This window comes from Taeniopygia guttata, chromosome 2 (genome assembly GCF_048771995.1).
Source record: "Taeniopygia guttata chromosome 2, bTaeGut7.mat, whole genome shotgun sequence".
NCBI lineage: Eukaryota > Metazoa > Chordata > Aves > Passeriformes > Estrildidae > Taeniopygia > Taeniopygia guttata.
Window position 1 is genome coordinate 35,316,612 of NC_133026.1, and position 15,563 is coordinate 35,332,174.

The 15,563-nt window shown below is 37.8% G+C and overlaps 1 protein-coding gene across 4 annotated transcripts in view; it reads right to left on the reverse strand.

Moving 5' to 3' along the window:
- Nucleotides 1–15,563, reverse strand: part of ANKRD28 (ankyrin repeat domain 28) — a 232,595-nt gene that overhangs the window by 104,683 nt on the left and 112,349 nt on the right. The gene's annotated exons all lie outside the window — the stretch shown is intronic.

The window sequence follows — 15,563 nt, forward strand, 5'->3', positions numbered from 1 at the left end:
AGCAGGTTATCTCTCAAAGTCTACAATCTGTCTTCACAGAAACCTCAGTGCTTAAAACACACAAGAGAATTGAAGAGTTAAACCCCTCAGATTATGACTATGGAACAGAGACTTTGTAGTATACAGCTATGACATATTTCAGAACACATATGGGAAGACAGCAGTTAAAAATTGATACTGGGTAGAGGGAGGAAATAATTGCATACTTTAGGTATCTGCCAAGGCACAAAGATTAGACTTGATCAATAGTATTTATAGGATAGCAGGGTGAGAGTTTGTGAAGTCATCTTTTACCAGCACACCACCTTTAGGAAATTGTTTCTTGATTCACAGGTTTTAATCGTTACTATTTAATTTTCATGTGTCTGAATTTTAACATTTCCACTCTACCAAATACAAGGGTAGGAAAAACAGGAAGAAGGGTTAGGAGTATTTTAGATAATACTCATCCATCAGACAGAATGACAAAACTTAACTACTATTTCTAATGAAAAAAAGTAGGCATTTGCAAAATGAAGTTACAGGCATAAAAAAAAGAATGTATTTTGGAAACATTCAGCTCACACATAACAGGAACAAGCCACCCTAAGTAAAAGCTTCCTTGGAGTTGTTTCTCCCTCCTTGAAAGGAAAACAGTACCTTTAAAAAGAATATTATTAGATTAAGTTTTAAAAGCAAAAATAGAAGTACTAAAAGTAATGGCCTCACTGGATCTTTAATGAGGAAGCGCCATACTACACAGGGAATAACAGCGCATGCAGTCATTTCCCTATTCCTAGGGCCAGCAATGCAAACAGTAATTGTCTTCTTAATCCTATTGACTAGGCCTTTTAAGAAAAAAATTGGAAAATGCAACAAAATATATGAAAATATATGGAAGAAGCAACTCTTTGAATAGAGTCTGCAACTTCATATAAACACTAGCACACATGGGGTGGTATTGTCTTATCAGCCTTGAGGCTATTGCAACAGGATAAAAACATGTTTTTAAAATGGGAGAGTCAAAATTCACTTGGAATAGAGGCATTCCACATAGGTGTGTCAGAACAAAGCTTTGATATTTTAATACTGCTAAACGATACACAGCATTCATTCCCCAAAATGCAAAATAGTAAAAGAGAACGGGCCAGTAGACTCCAGAGACACATTTTCACATATGGATGTAGCAGCACTTCACCTTACAAGAGGCACAGCACAAATCAGTCAGTTTCAAGTGAAAAACAAGATCCGCATTTTCCAGTTCACTGTAATTCCATGGGAACACAGAGGGGACCACCACACACTTTAGGATTTTCTCATTTAAGAGAAAAATCCAGTTGCTTGGACAGGACACAAGGCCAAACATCTCCTTTATGTGCACTCTGTCAATTGCTTAAAGCTTATATCATGACTGCCACTCCTACATAATTGCACGAGGAAAACTGGCATTCTTACCTGCCGTGCACAAGTGCCACAGCAGATTCCACTACATCAATACAGCCTGCAAAGGGAAGAAAAGCAGATACCTCTGATGCCAGAAGTCAGTCACCTTCTCTATCTGACCTGAGGACAGCTGTACATAACAGCACAATTTCGAAGTTCAGCAAGATCTGGCCATTACAGGAAAAAATAAAAAAAAGTAAATTTAAAAAAAAAGTATTACTACATTTCACAGATAGTGGAACACTTCAAGGGACAAGAAAAAAAATAGGTTAACTGTTACAGCTAAGTCCACTTGCACAGTGGACAAAGATATTCTCAGGAAAAGTAATCCCAACCAAGTCATGCCATCAATCTAAAGCAGATCACACAAACCAAACTAAGATCTTGCTCAGTTAAAGTGCCATTACACTGACTAAATAGAATTCACTTCCAAAGTACATTTGCCTACCTACAATTATCTAGGTTCAATGCTCAACAAAAAAACAAATAAATAAAAACAAACAATAAAACTAGTCAGATTTTTTCCTTGACAGACAAGACCCAAGAATTGTGCCACACGAAAATTTCAATTTTTTACTTTTTCAGGGTGAAGATAGGGGTCAGATGGGAAAAGATTGTGAGAACACATGTCTTATGGTGAGAGAATGTGGGAGCTGGACCTCTCAGGTTAGAGAAGACAGAGAGGGGATTTCATCAATGCTTATAGATATCTTAATGGTGGATGCCAAGAGGATGGTGCCAGATTCTTTTCAGTGGTGCCCAGTGACAGGACAAGGAGCAGTGTCCATAAACGAAACCACAAGAAGTTTCACCTAAGCACCAGGAACAACTGATTTTCATTGCGGGGGCAGAGCACTGGAACAGGCTGCCCAGAGAGGTCGTGGAGCCTCCCTCTCCAGAGACATTTAAAACTCACCTGAGTGTGTTTCAGTCACCTGCTCTGTGGGACCCTGCCTTGGGAGGGGTTGGACTGAAATCTCCAGAGGTCATTTCCAACCCTAGTAATATGAAAACAACCTTCAAAACACAGAACAACAAAATGACATGCACTAACCAGGGTGTAATCCAGCACACCAAAACCAGACACAAAAGAAACCCCTTATAAAATTATTATTATAGCATCTCTCCACAACAGCAATGCAATGTTGCAGCAATATCTCTCAGTCCCGATTACTTAAATCCCTCCACAGGAAGACAAGCAAGCTACCACTAAATAAGATCACCAGGTGTAACACTTTTCAGAGCAGACAGCTGATTGCTTTACTAACACTTTTTCAGCTAATCTCTGCCTGTGTTCAGAAGAAGGACAGACCTGGGCAAATCAAAGTGAGTTATCCTGGGTTCTATTTTTGCTTTTTGGGTGCACTTAAATAGAACATGATAACCTTTACACTGTATTAATTACTTTGATGCACTAATTACTTTACTTTTATTACTTTTGCTATACTTTTTAATTTGTGATTTTATCAGAGAAGCTAACAAAGACAGAAATAAAAAAATTAAGATGTTTTAATTACATGTGCCACTAATTAAAATATTCCAAAAATATCTTCAGTTAAGTAGTCCACAGTATTTCCTTCATACAACGACAGTTAATGAGCTGAATCAATGACCTGGGGCTGGCCACAAAGTCTGTCAAAATTTTAGGATTAGGACAGTTCTGTTAGACTTCACTTCATAGAAGAAGCTTTTCTCTTTCCCAGCTTCTTCTGATTTTCAACACTGAACAGACCAATTAAGAGGGGTAATTGTAAAGAAAATAGCATTTGTTCCAGAAGAGGCTACTGTCTAATGCTGCTTTCAAACACTGAGCCTTCACAAACTCGTTCCAAGTGCTTAGCTCATGACTTCCGTTCATGAAGCAGTTTGAATTCAATCCTCTGGCAACAAATATACACTGCTTAAGTGTTATTTTTTATAATTCTCTGAAAGCAACTAGATGCTATACTTAAATCTTAGCAAGCTATATTCATATCTTTTCCTAATGTAATTTTTAAATCAAAAATTTCTCTGTCGTGTTCTCTACATACTCAAACTCAAACATTCCCTCGAAGTTCCCACAATCCATGCCAATAAACCACACTGAAAATAGATTAACCTTTTGTCTAGTGTTATCACTGAGAACCTTTGTACAACAAAATACAAAAAGCACAACAGAAAGTACTCTCTATCTCCTATAAAACAAGGAACATAAAGTACAGAATAACAAGAAATTTGCCATAAATGTAATTTAATTTGCAGCACTGACTCTGATTTTAAAACACTAATAGCTACATAATACAGGTATTATCAAAACTTTGCATACTTTAAGTAACTTTATTTATTTCAGCATAGCGAAGAAGACTGCTATCTCTCATATTCTGTCCTCTTACCAAGAAAATCTATAATCTGATACTTAGGTAAACTGTTTTAAATATCAAGCTATGTTTCCTATTAACACTGGGCAAAATAATTCTTTATTTAATGTTTGTCATTCTCATTCCATCTCCTACCCTTCCTGCGTTCATTTGTTTATGTTTTACATTTTTATATCACCCATCTTGGTTTTGACACCTACTAGAAGCAGCCCACAGCAGAGACAGGTGACCTACTCAGAAAGCAGCCCCTGAACAGCTGCCTGTAATTTTTAGGCTAAAATTAAAAAAAAAAAATTAAATGGTGCTGATGACCAGCTTCAAGAACCACCCTGAAGTAGGGGCTGTAACCTAAGTCCTCAAAAACATACAGGTGATATGTAGGCAACTGTTTGTTTGGAAACTGTTAAGAACAATTTTATTATACCCTTATATATTGGTAATTATTCTCAGTGCATTCTCACAGTCAAAAGACATGCCCAATTTGTTTTTTCTTTTAAACAAAGCTTTGTAGTTTTACCATTGCTTATTCCAGAAAATAAAATTAATCAGATGAATGGCCTCATACACAACCTGCTGAATTAAATGTTATTGCAACACAATGAAACCAAGAAACCGAATAAAGTAAGGAACAGTCCACCTTGATAGATAAGGTTTTCATTAATGGCAATTCAAAATGTAATCTTCTCTAGCTGCTGATAAAAATATTTGCACAACCGGTGTGCTTATGTTGTGGTATTCATACAACTATACAAGGTGATGTGTGGAATATAAAACACTATCTACTATTTTCTGTTTCCATTTCCTATTGAGCTGAGATGAAAATTTTTCTTCTATTCCAGAAGGTTGCAGTTTACTCTTAGACTGACATGCTTTGTTACTTACTATTTGTAGAGTTTATTTCTACTTAGGAATTTTTCTATGAGCGTGCTTTCATAGTAGATATTTCCCTACCCCAAGCACATATCTCTGTGCAGGGAGATAGAGGGATCACTAGTCACAACAGGCATGACTCCAAGCCATCACTGGATGGTGTCCAAGAATTAAAGCTGCATGCATAAGAGGCACAAATGTTGAAGGGCCTTCTATCCATATATGTTTCTATGGGGAAAAAAAGGCTGCAGCAAGTTCAGCCTAATTTTGGCATATGGTTTTCAGGTAACTGGACTACCCAAACATGGTCTTGTACTTCCACTGTAACCTCTTGAAAAGAGATGGAAAGCAAAAGAAAGTCTTTTTGGTGTAATTTTCAGAGCTCTAGTAAAACTGACTGGTAGAGCATGTGATCACCCTAAGAGAGGGAAAAAGCAACTTTAAAATGCTGCAGGAAAACTAACATGTAGTCAGATCAGAGATGAGGAAAAAGCAGAGGATCCTGACAGGCAGCAAATGTGGTAAACAAGGATGTTACAGTGGAACTTTTCTTCTTTTAGAGTTTTCAGTCAATATAAGTCAACATGGTGTGTTATAAATAGAAGCAGACTTCTGAAGACCCTAGGTTCTTTCACAGTTAAAGAAGGATTCACAACCACACTCAAAGCCCAGAACAATCAAGAACCAGACAAGAAAACCAAGCCTGTTGTTGAGTTTCCAAACACATTCTAATAAGTTTAAGACCAACAGCATAAAAGTTACTCAGAGAGATATATCCAAGGTAGACCACACTCAAGTTTCTACACTCACCTCCAGCCCCCAAACCAAAGGACATTACACAAGACACATCATCTGCGATTACATCTGACACAAAGACAGACATGAGAGTAAGTTTATATGATCCAAAACACGCATTTGTACTTCCTACTTTGGAAAGCTTTCAAGAACAACTTCACAGTCCTATGCTAACCTAAATAATTTGCCTCTCCTCTCCCTTTTCACTGCTTTGCAGAAGAAAAGACTGAGAGACTGCTTAAGCTCAGCTACCACCTAATATCAAACCATGGCCTTAGGCAGATTAGAAGCCAGTAAGTTTCAGCCATTATTGCTAGAAACTTCACAAATGAAAACAACAAAAAAACTAAAAAAACAATTCAAGAAGAAGCACATCAATAAACTCCATCCTAAAATTACAGAACTCTAATGTTTCATAAAAATTTACCTACTCCACTGGCTTAAAAGAACAAGGTTGATTCAGGCATGTACTCCATTTCTCACACACACAGTCCTACCCTACACCAGAAATACATTTGCATTCAGTAGTGCATGTATCTGTATTTCCTTCTCTTATCTGTCAGCTGAAAATGTTGGCATTCACTATGGTAGATAATTTCCAAGTCATATAATTAGCATAGTTTTGGCTTTTAATTAACCTCTTAAAAGAAAAAACATTTCCCAATGTTTCTGTCAGTATTTTAACCTTGCTTGTTACAGGTCATTTTCATTGCTTCTTATCTAGTGAAAAAATCAAGACACTGCAAATATACACCTAAGGAATTGCACCTTACTTCTGCAGCCATGCTGCACAGTGAAAAGTAAGAACTTGGCATTCTGAACAGGCATCCTGTGACAACACAGCACTTCCCAGGCAGGCTACATATCATTGCACTCCACATAAGAGCAGGTCACGAAACCTTGAGGCCAAATGATGTCATTCTAACAATTCCTCCTCTTTTCTTCAATTATCCATCCTACTTTTAGGATGGATAGGTTACTTTTCCCAAAAACAAGGTGTGTGTCAGGCATCATAAAAGAAGCTCTAGTGGGTAGGACAGTCATATACATATGACTATACATACATACATATAAAAACAAGCAACAGGGTTTTTCTGGACACATCTAAAACACCTGTATGTCAGTAAGGATAATAAGGGTTGCCACAACATGGAAGGCTGAGCTCCAGCAGACATTTCTGAGATCTTTGCTGCAGGTACATTCATCCTGTCTTTGGGTTCAGTTCACTGTGGCCAACTGCTGCCACCAGATCAAGCTTCAGGCCTGCAGGTTGTATTTGTGCTTGTGGCCATTGCAGAGGCAAGGAGCTAATTTTCCAAAGAACCTACTCCAGAATGACAGTTCCCAAGCAATTCTGCAACACCTCCAGTCACGGAGGAGAGCACTGCTAATACTGGTGTGGCAAACTTCCAGGGACAGGGCTCTGACAGTCTCCAAAGCACCACTGGCATTGCTGTTTCTCCTGCCGTTCAAACAGATACTGTTTCTTTGGCTTATGTAAGTTCCAGCAGAGAGCTTTATAGAAGGAAACAAATCTCACGGCTCCCACATGGAAGGGGTGGGATGTCGAGACAGGAAACCAGTGTGATACCCTAAATGTGTGGGATATTTTGAACAACCATTGCAACAGCAGAAGAGAGCCTTCCAGATGACAATAAAGCTAAAATGCAAAGATATAATCAACAGTTTTTCAACAGTCATGGCAATTTTTGTGCAAAATTCTTCTAATACTTGTGGACACAGACTCACATACCATGGCACTTCTAGTAATTATTCTTGAATTATATATGCAGTAAGTTTAATACTTAAATGATTATGAAAACAGTTTTAACACATGCAGAGTATTACAGAAATTTTATCAACCTTCAGGTATGAAAACCCCATAAATAATCTGTTCAAATGCATGCTATAAAAATGTCACATTTTTTAAACAATTATGGCTTGCTAGATGTTCAGAGTTAAAAAAAAAAAAAAAGAAGCATATTAATGATATGTAGAGTCAAAGTCCTTTCAGATATAAAAGATATGGCTGCATGCAGCTATATTTGCCCTTCCAAAATAATAAATTTGATATACTTGATCCAAAAACATTTTTTACATCTCTGGGTGTAGAAAAACAGCAGGAGGCATCCTCTTCCGTGTATTATTCACAGTGTTAGTTTGAGATTACAGATGCTGTGAAAGTTCCCTTCCTGTGCTGTAAAAAGGTGCAGTAGGCAGAAAAAGGAATCAGTATCTTCAAGTCACTGCAAACATAGCTCCACAGGGTAGCTTCATACCTATTGGTTTTTGGATGATCCTTGACTATGAAACTTGAAGTTCATCAGAAGAGCATTGCTGTTCACTAATGCTGACAAACTGCGATATCCTAAACCCTTTCTGTCCTCCTGGTTCTCTCTGGTGTTTTATAAATCCTCTCTTTAACTTTTCTTTTCACCCTCATTATGAAAGCATTCAAAGAACTCCTCTCTTGAGCTCTGTTTCTTACAGAGTAGATTAACTTGACTATTTACATCCCTGATTGCAGTAATTATCATTTGCTAAACTTATGGTAAAAAAGAATAGAGAAATGTCTATGGACAAGTCAAAAAATATTCTTTACTTGAAAGGTTTTATTTTAACAAATTCACCATTCTGTAATCTAAGTAGTGTTAGATAACAAACTTTAAATGTTCCTGTGCTTGTGGATGGAAAGAAACTGCAAGCAATGTCAGTGGTTAGGACTGGAAGAAATAAATGAGCTGGTTGGTTACTAGAGGATCAGTACTGTTGCAGGTCAGTAATGGCCTCTGCAGCCCTGCAGGTGACAGAAACAAGAAGAGAAAGTGTTCTTCTACAAGTACTCCTTAATACTGACAATTATCCCCCTGAATGAAAGAGCACTGTTAAAAAAAATATAAAAGGTACTAGATACAGCAGAGCTATAAAACAAAATACAGCTCCTGGAACTGAGACAAGGAGCAAAGGAAATAAAAGCCATCAGGCAGTACCATTACAGGGTTCTGATTTGGCAAAGACTGCACAGCAACACAGAATGAAGTGCAAGACCTCTTTCTATCGATCCTCATGTTTTAGCAAACACAGCAAGAACAGAACAAAACCCTGCAGTTACAAAGGGACAGAGGAGAGGGGTGAGGAATGCCATTAACATGCTGTTTCTGAAGCATTCTTCTATCATGACCTGGGACATTGCACTAATTTGAAACAACGAGTAATAATGTAACCAGAAAAACAACCTTAGTGTTTTGTTTTTCTTCCTCTCCTGACTTTATGTCCCTCATTTAAACCTACCAATAATACTTCTTGGGGACACACTGGTGAGTGAATGAAATGTATGAAAAGTTAGCAGACACTCCATAGAGACCTGAGGCAGGAAAGACACATGAAGTGCTTGGGATGACAAAAAGGACTTGGACAGATCCTCTGCCCACTCTCATGAGCAACTGACAGAAGAAGCAGATGACCTGAAGACAGGACAGGGAAGGAGAGAATACCCCAAACACAGTACAGAACTTAAGTCTGCAGCAAAGGATTTAAATTACTTAATAATTTATTAGTTATAGATTATGTTAGTATATAAATAACTATAGAACTTCCTGAAAATGTTTTTCACTGCCCCCAGGTAGGCTGTCTATGACACAAGTAGCTCCTTCATCTATGAGCTGGGTAGATCCCTGGTCTCTTATGCTGCCTGCTGCTTGATGACCAGGTTCCTGATGGAAGGTTCAACTTCCTCCTTTGTCAACGGGACTAGCATAGATGGAGCTACCAAAATAAAGTCAAAAAAGAGGACAAACAGCAAAATCTTGAAACAAAACATGGATTATTCATGATTGCTAGAAATTCTGTAAGCGCTAAAAAAGGCTCATTTTGGTCTCAATGCTTTAACTGCAATTTCACTTTCATTCTGCCATGCTGACTGTTCTTGCTTGTGGTCCCTTCTCTTCCTTCATTAAGGCAGTGTTGTATCTTCACTTTGCCAGAGTAAAAAAAAAAAAAAAAATCCATGCTTTCTTCTCTGCACCAGATGGAAGCAGGTACAGGACTTCAGCACAAAGTGAGAGTGGACCTTAAGTATAATTGCATGACTGCAAAATTACCAAGAATGAGTTACAGGCAAATGCTCATCATCTTGAATTAGAAAGGCCATTAAGTGAAGTTCGCTGTCTGAGAATATGGAAACATTAAACATTTAGGATGACTTCATAACAGTTCAAGACACAGTCAGAATTAGACTCAAGTAATGTAAACAGGTAGTTACCTACAAAACCTGAACATTCAGGAAGCTCTAATATGAGTCAGTTTGTAATTGTAAACACTTTCACCCCCATCCAGGTAAATTTAGTTCTTAAGTTTAACAACCTAAGCTTAAGTTGATTTTTTCCTTTTTTTTTTACCTGATGCTAAGTATTAGAATTGGCAGACTTCTGCTTCATACTTCTCAAATTTATATATTATTTCAGTAATTTACTGACAAAAATATTTGTTCTCAGGCTGCCCTAAGTAGGTAGACTTTATTCATGTAGAAAACAATCTACTTACATAGTACAGTTCACTCAATTCACATACATACATTACTGTAGAGATAATGAAAATCTCAGATTATATTCAATTCACAGTAAAGAGCATCTCAGGATTTAAGGACAGAAGTCATCAGCTAAGTCATTAGCTTCAGCTAACAAGCAGTTTCCTAATCTACAAGAATGCTACAAACCAACTATTTTGTCCCTCTTTGATTTGCATATCACTGCTGGCGCTTCCTCTTTATCTCTGCACCCACACAGCTGGCTACAAGTCTCCCCTTCTTCCCACCACTCTTACATTAGCTCTGGTTTCTGTGCCAAAATGGGTCAGTGCTGTATAATTCATCAACACCAGAATCACAACTGAATTAACAGAGTTAAACCGGTATATTGCCACCCCCTGGGAAGAGTGCTAATGTCTTTACTAAGGAAAGAATAACATTCCCTGATATTTTGGAGCTTAAACATTCTTTTCTCTTTGTACAAAGGATAACACCAAGACACTTTATTTCAGATGTATCTTGTAATGCCAGATTAGAACTTGTCTTCCACCCCCAACAATGAAAGGAAAACAAACCTCCCAAAACCCAGCACTGTAAGCATGCTCCCAGTGATGTACTGCTTTGTTTACTTTTTTATTGATGTAAAATATTCTATTATTCTATCGTGATACAGGTTATTTAAAAACAAACATTATAAATAACTTTGAAGCAGTTAGTCACTGTAACTAAGGCAACGAGTCTCCCACTCAATTTCCAGAAATAGGAGTAAGGAATAGAGGTAAGAACAAAGTAAAAAGTTGGCAGGAGCAAGAAAACAAATCATCAGGTATTAGTTTGACCTCAGGATGGCCCAGCTGATTAGAGAAAAATATCAGGCATGGCAATACCAAATAGATTTAATTTCAACAATAATAATCCACAACCCATTTCAGTGAATGGAACAACCATAGGAATCTGGGAAAATAACAGTCCATGCCAGATAGCAGACTGCTAGTTCAGAGTCTCAACACCTACTAGTTTTCTTCAGGAATCACCTTTTTTTTGTGGGTGCTAAAGAAGTCACTTCTTCATAGACATGCCCATTTCCTTCATTTTTCCCCTGATATTTGCCTCCAAATAATGGTCAGAAACCTTCAATGCTATCTACATGAATAGACCTTTATATCCTCACAGAAGGCTGCTGAGTTAACAGGATCCGCCTTAAGGATCTGACTGCAGAATCAAGGCTTGCTTTGTTTCTCCCCCACCTTTTTTTTCCTTCTTCTTTTAAAAGGTTTATTTTCTTGACTGAGGAGAACTGCTTGTTCACAAATCAGAAGTTCCAAAGTTATCACGGGGCAATCTGATCCCCCCAAATGAACGAACACGTGGTAGAACCAGGTTCTCTCAACACATTCTAATGGAAGGGCTGGTAATTACTGCATATAACAAGATAAACAGAGTTCAGGTTACTCAGAGTTGTCCATCAGCTAAAGAAACTTATCTTCACAGCACATGTAAGTTCTTAGCCTGGGAACAAGAGAACTAACAGTAAGACTTTAGGTGTCTTGGTAAGAATTACCAATTCTTAATCTAATTATCTTGTATACTGTTTGAAAAGATTAGATGCAAATTTTAGGAAGAACATATGATGGACAACAAAGTACAAAGGAGCTGGTTCTTAACCACTGCAAGATTCATGAAAGAAGGTATTGGATATTTTAAAAGAAGAGTAACTTTAAAGTAACTTCCACCAAAAAGTCAAAACTAACACAAAACATCTCATTAGCCTACATCTGAACAGAATTTGTAGAGCAATACCACATAATTCCATTCCCACCACATCCCTCCCTCACTGAACAGCAGCAGCTCCTTTTCATCACCACAGGAGACCATTCCTCCTCCGAGTGTAACAAGGAACTAGTTGGGACATTTATTCTTGGCATAAATTCTAAAGGAATGAAGTCTAACACTGGCAGTAATGAAAATAGCAACCATAGAGGCATTCAGATTGTTCACTATGACACTGCAAACATTTGTTTAACTGCCAATTGAACAAGATCCATCTTAGCTATGAGAAAGATATAAATGGGCAATAAAGAAGTCAGTGCTCTCACTGTTCAAGGACTTTAAAGATAAGTGGTCATCCTCATATCCTAATGCAGTTGTTCCTACTCAGATCCTTACCACTCATATCTGACTTATGGAAATAAATGCACTGCCTCAAGCACAGTCTAGCACTCATAAAGGAAAACCCCATACAAAATCCTTCCACATGCCCATCATTATTAGCCATAAGACATCTTCCTGTTACACATTTAAGATTCAGAGAAAATGGGAAATGTATAATATTAAAACTATGATGCATAGAAAGAAAAAAATAAAGCTTTACCAAATACAATGACACTGCATCCAGTGAGTTTTGACAGAAATAGTTATATAGTTGCAAAACTAAAGAAAAAAAAAACAACAAGCCAGTTTTGATTAGTTTCATACCTTTCAACAAAACTCTGCTGAGATGTAGGCTTATGTGAGCCTAAAACATGACCTATAGGCACATATGCAGGTAAGGCTTGTAACACAAAAGGAATAAATGCCTGAGCTGTTGGGCAATCCAGATTTCACCTACACATTAAGAAAAACTAAACTGTCAATTACCTCTTAGGTGTGAGAGAGACTAACTTGCAAACCCTTAAATATCTGTTCTTGGAAACAGTCAGTGTACCTAGAACCTATGACTGCATAACAAAAAAAAAAAAAAAACAAAAAACTTAGCCTTCCACAGTTAGCTATGCAGAGATGAGAGGGCTTTCACACAGGAGACCAAGGCAAACCACTACAGACACCCACAAGCAAGTTATGCATTTTTTCCCCCCGCCCCATACCTTCCCTTCCACACACTCCTCCGAAATGGAAAAAAAAAAAAATTGTGATAAAACATTAGTGACCCTTGACCTAAATTGGACTGTCAGTGCAGTTTCTAACAGCAGTGTAACACAGCATTTCAGGAAGAAACAAACTTTTCTAAGCTTCGTTTCACTTAGCATTTTTGTAGTTAAAGCAGCATCTCACTTAGAAGAGCCTGGTATACAAATGAAGACAATACGAAAGCAAACAAACTTAAGAGCAAATACCTCAATTATAATGTATATTTACCATATTTTTCATCTCTACCTTGAATAGTTTAACATTGACAATTTGCAGATTTGCTACCTTTGTTATTAAACAAGTGCACAACACTGCACAAACAATCTAGAACAATCTACAACTTCTACTTTGACACTTGAACGACTGCTTTTCTATACTTGAGTTACAGTTTGCTGTTGAGCATTACAGGTATCAGCTTTGCCCAATACAGTTCATTTAGCTTTAAATGCAATTTTTGCAAACATGGCTTAAAAGTTTTTTTGATACCTGATATACTTTGAAAGCAAACATAAGTCACTTTTGAAAGTGCAGTGTACACCTTCAATTATGTCACAACTTTGAAATGAATTCCTACCTGGTAGGATGACAAAGCAATAAAGCTCAAGTAGTAACACAAATTTATAAATAATGTATGGCTGGCCAGTTGTTGAACCCAAGGAAAGGCCTACTTTTCTCAGTTTGTGGAAAACATGTATTCTGAAGGTTAAACGTGTCAAATCAGTCTCCACAGACAAATAAATATTTAAGCTTCACAAACACATTAAGCATCTGCAGGATCAAAGTTTTGTTTATCAGGTACTAAGTAAATTAAATCAAGCAAGCGGAACTGGGATTTCACCCTCTGAGCTCAACTAAGAGCCTCAAAGCAGAATTTCTCACCTCATTGTAACTTCCTAGCACTGCTTTTACACTAGCTTGCAGCAACTTGAAAAACTAAGCAAGTGCAAGAAAACACTAAGCTTCTTGTATGGCATAAGTCTGCCTGTACCCAGCATAATTCTGACATTTAATACAGAGCCCTTCTACATTATCACAGAATAAATTCAACAGGTATATGTTGAATTTGAAAAAATAATCTTGATAATCACATTTAAATACATTATTTAGTAAACTTTTTTCAGAAAGTTATTCATTTGACAGTTGAAGAAAGAACTAGCAAATCACTTCCCTTCTTCAAATAACAGAGCGGCCTTTGCACTTCCCTGTGAAGCACAGAGTCATTATAAGGACTACAAATACACAAGACATCTTACTTTATTCTAACCAAACACACCACTACGGAGCAAAGCAAATGTTTCAAGCACACAAGAAGCATGTTTCGTGAGCTACTGAAGAGGAACACCACTACTCCCATGCAGTACCACAGGCTGCTTTTCATAAAGAGCAGGTGGTGCCACACTCTCAGTACAGCATCCTCAAGTCAAGACATCCTGCAGCACACTGCAACACTGACCTGCAGGAATGCTCTGTATACCAAAGCTGAGGAGTTTCATGCTAACATGATTCCTCGTGACTTTCTGGCATTCTTACACAGTTATAACAGAATTCGGTTTGAAATAACTGATTTGTCAAGCAACTGATACTTTAGCAGCAGAAATGCAGCTGCTGCTAAAAATCATTCCCTCTATAAAAGACTGTCCAAAACCAGCATTCCCTTCCTTCCCTCCCCTGCCCTTCCCACCTCCTCCTTTATGTGAAAGAATACTTCAATTTCCAGTGTATCAATTCACCTTTAAAGATCTGTGAAGCCTCTAAAAAAATCCACCTTGTACTTCTTCTGGATTAAAACTTACATTATGACAGAAGCAGAAAGCCTCACATGCATTACTGTCAAACCAATGGTCCCACACAGTTTAATATTTCACTTTAACATCTGTCAATAGCAGGATCCTCCCCAGAAGAAAAGTTCTGAAATACAGTACTATCATGTTAACATATTGAAAGTGGGGTTTTTGCTAACTATTTTGAAATTATTACTTGCAGAGGGATTATAGTTCTTGGTTTTAACAGAAGGGCTTATTTAATAGAAGAGATGAACAGGTGCTTATTTCTGTAGGAAGTCTCCCATAGAAGAACAGCAACAAATCCTGAAAGGAAACCTAACTCAAGGGACACTAAGTGTCTTTCAGATGCACAATTGTTGCTGATTCATAGATGAGGTTCTAAAACGAGACTTCATAAAGTTTACATACAACACAGCAGGACATGAGACATCGCAGCCCCATATCACAGATGTTCCTTAGAACAAAATCCGAGGGATCATGCAACCTAAGTGTGAAAACACTGATGTGTAACTAATGAAAGGACTCGCAGGTAAGGATGGGCTGATACGGATCAGCATAACAAGCAGACAGAATACCAGCTGCCTATCCACCCCCAAGTTTCTACAGGTTTGGTTTTTTTTTTCTGCTTTTTTTTTTTTTTTGGGGGGGGGGGAAGGGGGTGGGGTCTTCAAGTGTTACAGTTGGTTATCTTTAAGGAAAAGTAACAAAGAGTAACAAGGAGACCCACAGCAGGACGAATGAGTTTTTTACACGGAATTCGGCCTGACACACATGAAAATACCACTCCTAAGAAACATCTTTTCATAGGCGGCAAACTGGCAGCGCAGACCCTCCCACCTTTGTATCCTGATACCGCACAGGAGACAATAGGTAGGACAGGGGAGACACCAGGAAAGGACACAG